Below are 14,489 nucleotides of genomic sequence, written 5' to 3'. Positions count from 1 at the left end.
GTTGTTTAATTTCCATGTATTTATGAATGATGCAGTTTTCCTCTTGTTACTGTTTGTTTCATACCATTGTGGTTAAGAAGATACTTGGTATGATTTCAGGCTTCTTGAATTTGCTAAGTTTTTTTGTGGAATGATGTGTGGTATCCTAGAAAATGTTCCATGTGCATTTGAAAAAAATATTTTGTCTGCTGTTGTTGGATAGAGTGTATGTATCTGTTAGGTTCATTTGGTCTATAGTGCTTTTCAAATCCCCTGTTTTCCGTATTGATTGTCTGGATGACCTGACATTGTTGAGTGGCAGATATTAAAGTCCTCAACTACTATTGTATTGTTGTTTATTTCTCCTTTTAGCTTTAGTTTTTGTGTTATGTATTCAGCTGTTCCAATGTTGGGTGCATAAATATTTATAATTGTTATATCTTTTTGATGTATTGAGCCCTTTATTCTATAATGAACTTCTTTGTCTCCTTTTTTACTATTTTTATTTTAAGGGCTATTTTGTCTGATATAAGTATAGCTATCCCTGCATGTATGTATGTGTGTGTGAAGGATTAATGTTTGCTTGAAATATCTTTTTCCATCCTGTCACTCTTATGTTTTCTTTAAGGCTAAAGTGGTGTCTTTTTGTAGGTAGTATATCTTTGGATCTTGTTTTCTTTTTGAATCTATTCAGACTTTCTGTGTCTTTTGATTGGAGAATTTAATCCATTCACATTTAAAGTAATTATTGGTAATTAAGGACTTAACATTTCCATTTTGTTCATTGTTTTCTGATTGGTAGATCCGTTATTCCTTTTTTCTTATCTCAATTTTTGTGTGTTTTGATGTCTCATGGTATCAGTGTGTTTTGATTTGTTTATCATGCCCTTTTGTGTAATTACTTTTGTGTAATTTCTTTTTGTGTGGGTGTATGTGTGGTTACCATGAAGTTTACATAAAGTATTTAAAAATTAAGACAACTTATTTGAAACTAATAACCTGACTTCTATACAATTCCTAATTTTTACACTCTTGTCCTCCCCTTCACATCTTGGGTGATTGATATTACATTTACCTATTTTTTAATAATGTGTAACTAAGATTGTTTTAGTTATGGTTATTTTTACTAATTTGTTTTTTAACTTTTAAATTAGTTGTAATTGAATTATGCACCACCATTACCATATTACAGGATCTGTTCTAATTTGAGTATATATATACCATTATTAGGAGTTTTCCATTACCTTCTTATATTTTTTTATGATATTAATTAGTGTCCTTTTATTTTCATTCATAGAGCTCCCTTTAGCATTTTTTGTAAGATCTAATAGTAATAAATTCTGTCAGCTTTCATTTGTTATGGACTTTTTATCGCGATTTCTGAAGGACAGCTTTACCTGGTATAGTATTTTTGCTAGACAGTTTTTGTTTTGTTTTGTTTTGTTTGTTTTTCTTATTTCAGTAATTGAGTATGTTGTCTCCTGGGCTAAAAAGTTTGTATTGAGAAATCTGCTAATAATCTTATAGGAGTTCCTTTATATGTAACTTTTTTTTTCTCTTGCTGCTTTTAAAATTCGTTTTGTTTTTGAGTTTGACAATTTAATTGAAATGTGTTTTGGTGTAGCTGTATTCGTGTTTAACCTACTTAGGATCCTTTGGGCTTCCTGGACCTGGATGTCTATTTCTTTTGCCTGGTTTGAGAAGTTTTCAGCTATCATTTGCTTTAAATATACTTTCTGTCCCTTTCCCTTCTCTTCTGGAATACCCATAATGTGAATATTATTTCTTTTCCTTGTGTCCCATAATTCTCATAGGTTTTCTTCATTCTTTTAAATTTTTTCTTCTTGCTCCTCTGACTGGATAATTTCAGTTGTCCTGTCTTCCAGGTCACTGATTCTGTCTTCTGCATCATAGAGTCTGTTTTTGAATCTCTCTATTGAGTTCTTCAGTTAAGTTATATTTTTCAGCTCTAGGATTTCTGGCTTTTTTTTTTTTAATGGTTTCTGGTTTGTTATTGTTGAACTTCTTGTATTACTTTCCTAATTTTCTTTAGCTGTCTATCCATGTGTTCTTGTAGTTCACTGAACTTGTTTAAGAGCATTATTCTGAATCCTTTGACAATTGATCAGTTTTTTAAGGATCAGTTATTAGAGCTTTATTAGTTTCTTTTGGTGGTGTTATATTTACTTGTTTTTGTTCTGGTCCTCAGTTCCTCATGTTGGTATAAGCACATTCAAGAAAGTGGTTTTTTCTTCCAGACTTTTAGGTCCATTTTGGCAGAAACACTTTGTTACCAGTCAGCTCAGTTTCCATTTCTAGATGTGTTTGCTGGCAGCATTCTTGGGCAGGTGGGGTCTGCTATTGGAGTTTGTTTTTTGGCAAGGCAATTGTTGGAGTTCTGAGGTTGGGGGTAGTGTGCCACTGGCTGAGAACGGCTGGATAGGACTGTTGGCTTGATTCCCTGACCAAGTGAGGCTGTAGGATGGATGTAAAAGTTGTGTGGATTCTGTGGGCAGACTTATTACAGTTGGGGTTGGATACTATACTTAGCAGTAGATATGTCTTGAATTAGCTTCCCTGTCTTGAGGGGGTGGCAGAATGGGACCCAGGGCCTACATGACTCACTGTTTGTGAGCTCAAATCAGGCAAATACCATGCAATGAGTATTCTAGTGAGGTGAGGCCTTTGATTTTTTTCCACAGATAGGGAAAACCACAGGCTGTGCTCTCTGTTCAAGTGCCACTGTAAACAGCGCTATTTGATGGGCTCCACAGCTTCCCACAAGCTCTGCTTAGGTTTTCTGGTTAGGTGAGCTGAAGGCTGTATTCAACAATAAGTGGGGCTACAGATTAGGTTCACTGCCCAAGCACAGCAGGAAAAGCAGCTTCAAAGCTCTTAATGCTCTTTGTTTGACTCAAGCTGACCTATGGTCCAACTTTCCTGCTGAACAGGGCCACTGGCTTTAATCATGGGACAATCAGCTTGGCCTTCCCTGCCTTTAGGCTAGGGAGATGCTGGGTTATGCAGATTTCAGGTGTTCTTGCTAGTTCTGTCAGATGGAGCTGAGGCTATGACTCAGGGTCCTGCCTGGACAAGACTAGGAGGGCCCACTTCAGGCAACTCCCAGATTTTCCTGAACTGGTTTTCTGGTCAGGAGTTGTTGGGAGCTACCTTCTGCAGTGGTAGCTTTTGCCTGGGCATGGGCAGACCAGGCTCCAGGGCCAGCAGAACTCCTTGTTTGGGGATCCATATTAGGCAGACCTGCATCCCCTGGATTCTTATGTCTGACTGTGCTACCAACCTGCCTCTGCAGATGAGCATATTGTTGGTTGTGACTATGCGGTCTCTGCAGGGAGGAATTTGGTTCACCAAGACCCTAGTGCTGGTGCTTGAAAGCCCCCTCCTCCTTGTTCTATCTCAGACTCCCAGTGGTTGAATCCCACAGATTCTCCTATGATCCCCATAGGGAAAAACCAGAGTCAGGGCTCCCATGAGGCAACCTATAATGCTGGGAGGCTGGATGTCACCCCAGGCTGTTTTTTCCCACTGGCGGAACGATAGGCTCAAGGAAAACCTCTTGCTGTGGTGTTGCTTCAGCATAGGGGAGGGGCGGTGTAGTCAATGTGAAGCCATTCCTTTTATCCTTTAATGTAGTCCCTCTTCTCTGTGGTGCAAGGACGTGGCTCACCCTCACTCCCAGCTCTAGGAATTTCTCAGGGGAGCTCTATCCATGAATAGTTGTTATTCTTGTGAGTGGGAGCAAGATGAGGAAAGACCCATGTTGCCATCTTGGTGGTGTCACTCCTCTGCTTATTATTATTTTTAAATGTCACATTTAGACATCTTTTCCTTAAAAGTACCTGCCTTTGCTATTATGCTGTAAAAGTCCAGAAAGACCATTCTATTGGAGTGTCCAAATATTGACTGAATGGCTTTTTGAGGTAGTAAGTTACCTGTACATAAATGTTTTAAAGCAGAAGTTATGGCTGTGTGTCATGAATGCTGTATATTATTATATGAGTAAGCAGCATAGTTGACCTTTAAGTTTCCTTCCAGCTGTTTGGATATTAAGTATAATGCATAGTTACTACTCTTAAAGGACTTGCAATGTACCTTGGTATTTGCAAAGACAAGGTAGAAGTTGGGGAAAAGATTCTTCCATCTTTTCCCAAATAATCAATGATAAATATGCAGATAAAGTTATCCCTACTTTGTAGAACAGCTGTAGATTTCCAACTGTACATTAAAGTTCTGTGCTTGTCAGTATCTCATCAGTGACTCAATTTGGCCCAAACAGTACAAAATAAAAAATAATACCTTTTTATATAACTTGAACAGATTCCTTACTGAGAACATATTTTGGTGGTGGTGGTGTTTGAGTTGTTATGTAGCTGAACTAATAAGTCAAGACAGTATAAGGGATGTAGAGCCCTACTGGATCCATATAAGAGGATGATTTCAAAGCACCATTAACTAAAGAGAACGGTATTTCTTACCTGCTCTGACCATGGCAGCCCCTGAAGCAGTTGACACGGGGGTCTGGCAGCATCTGAGCTGCTGAAGTATCTCAGAGTAGCAGCGTTCTTTATTTTCTGTGCCACCAAATGACTCCTTAAGGGCAGACTCTCCCATTCAAATGGGCTCCCAGAAGATACTTTCCACCTCTAATTGCTCTCCTCCTCCTTTTAGTCCTCATGGTTCTTGAGTTTTGGGGGAAGGCTCAAAAGGTTTAAAGCTAACTAAAGATAATTCAAAGAATTGTATAAAAATTTTCTTCCAAACTATGTATTTAGGTTCTTTGTAGAGAAGCACCAAAGGATGAGCTATTAAGAAAACTGTAACATTAAAATTTGACTGGGAAGATTTTTGCTTTTTTCCATCTCATGTATACTATTTAAATGACTTTTTCCTTTCATCATTATAACTTTCTTGTTCCCATTCGTCTCAGCTTTTTCACCTTTGGCATCCAAGTGTAGGTGTCTGTTGTACAGAGAAGACATGTTGGAGAAAGCAGGAGGGAAGTGAACTTAAGTCCCTTGCCACCATTAATGTTACAAATATCTGAACTTGAAGCTTTTATAAAATTATCCTCTAACTTCTACCTTTTAACAGTGATGTTGGGTGGCTAGTTTTATGTACCAGTTTCAAAATCCTAGGAGGAAACATTCTGAAATACCTAGCATTTTCTTCAAAATCTACCTTGACTTCCATTCTACATGCATTTTTGAAATGTAGGCATGCACAAATTTGCATAATTCCTCCTGCCTTTCTCTTCCATTTTCATTACCTTCTCACTGAGCCAAGGATCCCCCTGTCTGGACTCTTTTTATCTTCTAGAGAAATTAAACATTTGTGTTGTGTTGTGCTGTGTTGTGTTGTGAGGTGTAATTCCTCACTGGTGAAGGGATCTAATGATGTATATGCTTTGTAAATACCCTGTAAGTTCATCCTAACTTCTAGAGGTAGGTGTTGCCACCATTTCTCAACAAAGTAAATCAGGTTGGTTATGGACTGGATTTTCTGCTATTGGTTTAGAATTTAGCTTTCTAGGGTGTGTGTCTTAACTATATATATATATATATATCTTTACTATAGTTTAGCAGTTTTTATGTGGAAGGAAAAGGACATATGTGATTTTAGCCTCCTCATAGAAGTCCTCTAGATTCCTTAACTATAGTGATGAATGATTTTAACTTTAAGACAATGGTGTTTATTTTCCTATTTATTGCAGGAAATATGCTTACTTGTCATATGTGTGTTACAGGAAATCAAATTTAAGTTTGCTTTAAAAATGATGGTAACTTCCCTTCTTATTAACTCAAATATAAAAACAATCCAATTCTCTTGAACTAAGGAAATAGTACCTTCCCCCCCTTTCTTCAAGTACAGTGAGTTACTCTAAATGTTGATTTTTACAGTAAAACTTTAAAACTCTATGAAGAATGTTGGCTTCACCATCAATGTAATGATTTTTAAATTAACCTCCAATACTAATTGATTTATAGTTTGCACTTCTTTGGAAGAAGAAAAGGAAAAAGAATATCTGATGGTTCTTGTAAGTTTGCATTCTGATTCAAAAGAGTAAAAAAAAAATTAAGAAAATATGTATATAATTGGGAATAAGTTGGATAGCCCAGAAAATAAGAATAGTGGCTTTTCATTTATCTGTAATATCCCTAGAACTAAGATTATGTATACATTCATCCACTTGTATTTCTCTTTTTGAGAAATAATTGACATAAATCACTGTATAGGTTTAGGGAATATGGCATAAGGTTTGATTTACATATATTGTGAAATGATTGTCAGAAGTAGTTTCAACTGACATCGATTTTTTTCATTTAGATACAATAAAAAAGAAAAAGGAAGAAAAAAATTTTCTTTGTGATGAGAATTTTTTTAAAGATTTTATTTATTTATTTGAGAGAGAGAGAGAGAGAGTGAGTGAGAGCAGGTGCTGAGGGGAGGGGCAGAGAGAAAGGAAGACAGCAGACTCCCCAGTGAGCACGGAATCTGATACAGGGGCTTGATCCTAGGACCCTGGGATCATGACCTGAGCTGAAGGCAGATGCTTGACCAACTGAACCACCCAGGCACCTCTTGTGATGGGAGTTCTTAAGATTCACTCTTTTAATAATTTTCCTATATATCATACAATAGAGTTAGCAGTAGTCATCACGTTGTATCTTATATTCCTAGTACTTGTTTACCTTGTAAGTTTGTACCTCTTGAATATCTTCCTCCAATTTCCCCTCCTCCAACCCTCTACCTCTGGTAATCACAAGTCTGATTTCTTTTTCTATGGGTTTGGGTTTTTTTGGCTGTTGTTTTTTTTTAAGATTCACATATAAGTAAGATCATACAGTATTTGTCTTTCTCTGTCTGACTTATTTCATATCCACCAAGATCATCCATGTTGTTGCAAATTGTAGAATTTCCTCATTTTTTATGAATGAATGATATTCCATTATATATGTATACACACACACATACATATATATATATAAAATACATACATACCTACCACAACTTTTTTGTCTACTCATCTGTCAGTAAACACTTTGATTACTTCTCACCCAGTAGTCTCAGCTGTTGTAAATAATGCTGCTATGCACACGGGGGTGCAGGCATCTTTTCAATTTAGTGTTTTTGTTTCCTTTGGATATATTCCTGGATGTGGAATTGTAGACTTATATGGCAGTTCCATTTTTATTTTATGAGAGATCTCCAGACTGTTTTCCATAGTGGCTGTATTAATTTACAATCCTACTAACAGTGTACAAGGGTTCACTTTCTCCACATCCATGCCGATATTTGTTATTTCTTGTCTTTTTGACATTTATTGAAGAGACTGTCTTTTCTCTATTGAGTGTTCTTGGCTTGCTTGTCAAATATTAGTTGACAGTATCTGCTTGAGTTTGTTTCTGGTCTCCTGATTCTGTTCTCTTGGTCTATTTGTTTTTATGCCAGTACCATACTCTTTTAATTACTGTAGCTTTATAGTATAACTTGAAATCAGGAATTGTGATGCCTTCTGTCTGTTCTTTCTCAGCATTGCTTTGGCAATTTGGGATCATTTGTAGTTCCATATAAATTTTAGGATTGTTTTTACTATTTTTGTAAAAAATTCTATTGGAATTTTTTTAGGGATTGCATTGAATCTATAAACGGCCTTTGGTATTACTGAGATTTTTAACAATATCATTCTTCCAGTACAAGAACATAAAATAACTTTCCATTTATTATGTTGTCTTTGATTTCTTTTATCAGTGTCTTATAGTTTTTAGAGTACAGATCTTTTACTTCCTTGGCTAAATTTATTCCTAACTATTTCATTGTTTTTATGATATTGTATTTTTTGTCTGTGTTTCCATGGTTTCAGTACACATGTTTAGATGTATACAAACTTTAGTTTTAAATTATCTCTTTTATATTCTGAATCCCTCAAAGACAGGGGTATTATCTTTTGTGTTTTTAAACTTCATCCTATGCTTGTCTTAGCACAGTGCTTAGAATGGTGTCAATTTCTGTACATTTAATAAAGTTACACTAAATTTGTATTACTTGGACCTACATAGAGGCCCGCAAAATATTTAATTATCCAAAGAGATGAACCACAATTAAGAGAAATAGATAAAAGTCAATAAAACAATTTTTTTCTAAGGTAATTCTTTTTTAAAAATTTAGAGTATAGTTGGCATACAAAGTAATATTAGTTTCATGTAGGTGTACAATTTAGTGATTTGACAAGTTTATACATTATATTATATTCACCATCTATCCCATTACATCACTATTACAATATCATGGACTCTATTCCTTATGCTGTGCCTTTTATTCCCATGACTTATTCATTCCATAACTAGAAGCCTGTATCTCCCTCTCCCCTTCAACCATTTTGCCCAATCTCTTACCCTCCTCCCCTCTGGCAACCATCAGTTTGTTCTCTGTAATTATAGGTCTGACTCTGCTTTTTGTTTTATTCATTTTTTTTTTTGTTTTTAGATTGCACTTGTGAGTGGAGTCATAAGATATTTGTCTTTCTCAGCCTGACTTATTTCACTTAGCATAATACCCTGTAGGCCCATCTATGTTGTCTCAAATGGCATGATCTCATTCTTTTTTATGGGTGCATAATCCTGTGTGTGTGTGTATGTGTGCGCACGCGTGTGTGTGTATGCATGTGCACATTTTCCTTATCCATTGATGTATTGGTGGACACTTAGGTTGCGACATTTACTTTAAAAAACAAAACCACCTGCTTTATTTGGTTTCCTAGAAGTTTGTTCATGGCCCAACAATCTCCTTCACATACACCCAGTGTTCCATTTTCTAAGGAATTTATTCTCAAGATGAAGGCCTTGAGGTACAGTCCCACACCTAAAATAAAGTTCTTATTTTGCTCTTGGGGTCTACTTAAACATGGAAATTATTTTTGAAAGATTATCTTAAAGTCAATTATGTTTATTTATTGACCTCTTATTATTTACAAGTTATTGTGGTAGGTGCTTGCAGAATACAAAAATAAGACATAGTCCTAGTCATTAAGGATTAGAATTTAACTGGGAAACAAAATAGTCACAAATAAAGATTTAACTAACAATTCAAGTGCCAAATGAGGATGCTATATGAGTTCAGGTAAAAAGAACCTCAATGATACTGGTACTAATAAAGCTAGTAAACATTTATACAGCATATATTATGTTCAGGGCACTACTCTGAATATTTTACATATATTAACCCACTTTAATTTTCACAGTAAACCCATTTTGTAGGTACCTATTATGTCCATTTAAAAGAGAGGACAATGTTACACAGATAGGTTAAGTAACTACATAAGGTCACACAACTGGCAACAAAACCTAGAATAGAACTCAGATTAGTAGTAGTATAGAATATCATGGAGGGCCAGTAATATGAACTGGACACAGAAGATGTTAATCACCAGAAAGATAATTAGGAAGCTCCAGTTCATGTAAGTCAAAGTTTGAAAGTAGAATATGTGAAACTAGTTCAGTCTTGCAGGATCTGAGATATTATCTAAGTATAAAATGAACATGTAATTTATTTTTTCATGGGGCCATTTTTGAGAGTGAAAGGGGTGGTTAACTGGGTATGATGTTTGGACAATAGGCACAAAGTGTGCAGTGTCATGCAAACTGAGACCTATGGTCATCCTAGTTGTACCCCTCACTCATTCAAACAAGGACCCCCATATCCTTAAATTATTTCTGGCTATGGTAATTGTGTGATCAGGCTGCATAGCCCATATCAAGTTGTACAAAATGTGGAGGAGAAAAATAAGCTTTAGTTCTGCTCTAAGGGTTTGGTTCAATGTCTGCACTTCAGTGCAATTATCTTTGACAGTCTGGACTCCTAGACTTTGGTCTTTGCCTTCTTAGAGCTATTTTTCTTCTTTCACTGTTTCTGCATTAATGAATTTTATGGACACAAACTCTGACCTGCTTGAACTTATGCAATCCACTTGATCATCTGGGGTATGTCAACAGTGCAGAATACTGACCTACACACTGATTGACTTATGGAACTTGTCAGACTCTCCCTGCGGAGCCAAAATTACATCTTTTGTGTAGCCCTAGCTACTCTTAGCTGGATCTGGCTCTTTACCACCTATCAAAATGATGACTTTTAAATATGGTGTCGTTATGGGACAGAAGTTGGAGTAGATCCTATGTGAAGTAAAGACATTTTCCTGTAGATGGGGAATAAGGGTTGGAGAATGGGTTATTAACGGATTTTGGTCAGAAAAATGACAAGATGAAAGTAAGATAGATCTGTTGGGACATGTAGGATAGATCACAATGGGACACTGAGGCTAGCAGACCAGTCAGGTGGACATGTAATCGTCCATAAATAACGTACAAGACGTTCTATGACGGCAGCAGTGCGAAGCCAAGAAAAACAGGTTGAAGAAATATTACAAAAGAATTTTCAGAACACAGTGACTTTCCAAAACCTGGAATGTGGCATAGAGTTCTTTGGGTTCAGTGAATCAGTGAATATTCTCTTTTTTTTTAAGGTTTTATTTCTTCATTTGACAGAGAGACAGCGAGAGAGGGAACACAAGCAGGGGGAGTGGGAGAGGGAGAAGCAGGCTTCCTGCGGAGCAGGGAGCCCGATGTGGGGCTCCATCCCAGGACCCCGGGATCATGACCTGAGCCGAAGGCAGACGCTTAACGACTGAGCCACCCTGGCGCCCCATCAGTGAATATTCTTGTTGACTTATTTTGTGTTAATTGGGTGAGGGAGAAAGTGATAGTGTTTCTTCTTTGTTTTCCCAAAGGATACATCCTATTAGAATGTATCTTTTTTTTTTTTTTTTCATGTCTGTCAACCACATTTCCCTTAGTATCATCTCCTCCAGAGCCAATGGGGCATTCAGCTTTTCATCTTCAAGATGTAACTCACTGGCTGGAATTGGCTGGCACAGGAACATACTTTAAGTGGTAGCTTAATCAGGTTAGCTAAGAGGGAACTGTGTTTCCATAAATTTCCTTCTCTGTTCCAGGTTAGGAATGGGAGAAATTTGCATGCTATTTGGAAGGCAGATATGAAGCAGCAGCCGTTTTTAATACTCTGAAGGTCAGTACCTGAACTGTGACAGCTTGCACATGTTATCGCTGACCTGCTGGTTCACCATATGAGCACTGGGCAGCATGACAGGTGCCTATAGAAGCAAGACTTTGACTAAGAATATGGCGTGGAATAACAAGTGAAAGTAAGGAATATAATGGGATTCGTTGGTTGCTTTTAGGTGTGGTGTAGAACTTAGGGAAAGAAAATTATAAGCTCAGGGCTTTAAATTCCCAGCTCAAAGTCTGGGGGAAAAACCAGGACACTCTAAGTCTGCCCTGAAGGAAACCCTTCTCTCCTATTGCCTCATGGCTGAGATTTCTGAACATTGAATCCAAAGTCTACACTTGGCACATGGTTAAATTGCCAATCTCACAGAGTCTGTTATGTTAACGTTAGGGCCATTAGTTTGGAGGTAGTGGTATCCTGAAAACTGGGTTCATATGTGCAGATTCCATGGAATCTGGGGATGTTGGACCCTTGAATTTTACTTTTATTTTTTATACCTTTTACCAGTAGAAGCAACCTTTCTGTTTTCTATTCCTTTCTGAGGAAGTTAGTATCCTCTTGCCTGAAGAACATGAAATGGGCCCCATTTGCCTTCCAAAAGACTGTTGTTCTTCCTCAGGGTCAATACGTAAATGTTCCATTGCTTCTAGACTTATAACCAAACCCAAATCCAGACAATGACTAATAGAGTAAGGCACAAAGTATGACTTATGAAGAGGTATAATATAGAAGAATTATAAGGTTTTGCCAATTTATACTGATGGTAACCTGGGGGAAAATATAGGAATATATTCTAAGTGTGTAGAGGACAAGTAGAAGGAATAAAATGTTGGGCTCGATGAATTTGTTGATATGGCTTACTAAACAGTAATTCTGGATTCAATATGTCACCTTGAATAACTGGGGGGGTCTCTCTAAAAGTCTTCTTGGTTGTTTGAAATTTGTACCCCAAAGTCTCCTATGAATTGGAAATGCCAAACTAAAAACTAATGAAGTAGAAATGCCAGAACTTCCTTGGTATATTGTAGAGGAAGATATCTAAAGGCTTAGTGAGCCCAATATGCTGGAATACATTTCTCAAATAAACTCTGTTCATCTGTCCCCTAACTATGTCCCCCAGGAGGCTCCAGAAGACAATTTCTTCTCCAAGGCTGTGATAAAAACATTTGTGAGGAGAGTATCTTTTTAAGAGTTTTTTGATAGCTATTCTCTGAATTCCTGCCAGTAACAGGAATGAGCTTGGAAGAAGACCTTGAACTCAAAGTGAGAATGCAGTTGGTTGGCACCTTGATTTCAGCCTGAGCAGAGAAGCCAGCCACCTTGTGTCAGATTTCTTGCCTACAGAATGGAGAGCTAATAAATAGATGCTATTTTAAGCTAATAATTTTGTGATAATTTGTTGTGCGGCAATAGAAAATTAATACAGGTAGCAAAGGCCAAGCAGAGGCCATTAAAATTCCCTCTCTCCACCAAAATAGTTTGATGATAATAATACCACCACCATCACATTGCTAAGGGAATTACAGAATTATTGTCACCATCAAGGACTTGAAATATGCAGGAATGGTGATCCCCAACACAACTCCATTCAATTAACCTTTTTGGCCTATGAAGAAAACAGATGGATCTTGAAGAATGACAGTAGATTACCATGCATTTAATTAGATGATAACTCCAATCTACCTGTTGGTCCAGATGTGGTTTCATTGTTATGGCAAACTGACATATCATTGCGTATGCAGTTATTGATCTGGCAAATGGTTTTTTTCTCTGTACCTATTAGCAAAGACCACCAGAAGTAATTTTCTTTCATCTGGAGGGCTCAGCAATAGACACCTTTATTATTTTAACTCAGGGCTATAGCCACTCTCCAACCCTATGTTATAATCGAATTCATGAGAACTTTCCTCACCTGTCCAGGTCATGGGGTATCATACTCGTCCCTTACATTGATTATATCATGATAAATGGATCTGATGAGCAGAAAGTAAAACAATCTTTAGTTACCTGATTTAGACCGTTGGTAGAAAATAAATTTCTCCCAAATTCATCGTCACCTAATATTTCTTTCCCATTGCTGTTACAACAAATTACCAGAAACCTAGGGGGCTAAAAACAAAACAGATTTATTGCCTTACTATTGTGTAAGTCAGAAGTCCTATAATCAAGGTGTTGCTAGGGTCGTGTTTCTTTTAACGACTCCAGGGCAGAATTTGTTTCTTTGCCTTTAAGAGATTGCCTGCATTTATTGCCGTATGGCCCCTTCCTTATCCCCAGAGCCCATAGCATAGCGTCTTTTAAGCTCTTTGCCTTTCTCTCTCTCTCTCTGACCTTTTCTTCTTTTATCACACCATCTCTGACTTGAACCCTCTGCCTCCCTCTTAAACGCTTGTGATACATTGTGTTCGCCTGGATAATTCAGTATAATCTTCCTATCTCAAGTTAATCATATGTGCAAAGTCCTTTTGGACAGGTAACATGTTCACAGGTTTGAGACATTAGGATGTGGACATCTTTGGGAGAACATTATTTTGTCCACCATATGTCTCATGAGAATGAAATTTCTCAGGGTCCTTTGATATGAAGCAGTCAAGATAACCTTTTCAAAGTGAAGGGCAAGTTTTCGCATCAGTCTGTTTCTGCTCCTAAAAAGTATCCATAGTAATTGCATTTTGTATTTTGGAGGGAACATGTATCTCATCTGGGCCTTACACTACAACCATTTATTGAGTAATCTGAAAAGCTACCAGTTTTAAATTGGGTCCAGACAAGGAAGAGAAAGCTCTGTAATAGGTCCAGTGGGCAATGTGAGCTGCTCTGCCTCCTGGACTATATGATCCAGTAGATCCAATAGTACTTGACAAGTGTCAGACAAGAATGCCTTTTGAAAGGCTCTCATAAGCAAATCACACTGCATGCCCTCAGGATTTTGGAATATCACTATGCTAATCTCTGAAGATAATGATTATCATTTTGAGAAACTGCTTCTGGCCCCAGGAGAGACTGAATACTTGGCCAAGGACTACCTAATTCCTATGAGACCTAAAATGCCCACTATTAAATATGTATTGTATATAATTCCATGCATAAATCTGGATACACACAGCAGCACTTTATCATAAAATGGAAGGGGTATCTATAACATAGGGTTTAAGCAGATCCTGAAGGCACAGGTGCGCTCATAAGTCTAGTGGCCCAAATGCCCATGTCTCATACTTATGCTGTATTTCTTCCTCCCTCTCAACATACACTTATAGTCTCACAGGGATTTCCATATTAAAAAAAAAAGCGGTGAAACAAAATTCATTCAGTGGGCATAACTCCAAGTGGTGTGCTTGGATTTTGCCCGGGCGGAGACATAGCCAGAGGTATGGATCTATACTGATTCATCTAAAGTACCAAATGGT

At 37.2% G+C, this 14,489-nt stretch overlaps 1 pseudogene; it reads right to left on the bottom strand.

Annotated features, from left to right (window-relative positions):
* LOC114204975 (nitric oxide synthase-interacting protein pseudogene) overlaps window positions 1–4,611 on the bottom strand; it is a 33,558-nt pseudogene extending 28,947 nt beyond the window's left edge.
* Window positions 4,612–14,489: the final 9,878 nt, after the last annotated feature.

Source organism: Eumetopias jubatus, unplaced genomic scaffold (assembly GCF_037043125.1).
Source record: "Eumetopias jubatus isolate StellerSeaLion01/CBP00866 unplaced genomic scaffold, mEumJub1_p1.0 scaffold_16, whole genome shotgun sequence".
Classification (NCBI taxonomy): domain Eukaryota; kingdom Metazoa; phylum Chordata; class Mammalia; order Carnivora; family Otariidae; genus Eumetopias; species Eumetopias jubatus.
This window is presented reverse-complemented; position numbering and strand designations above follow the sequence as displayed.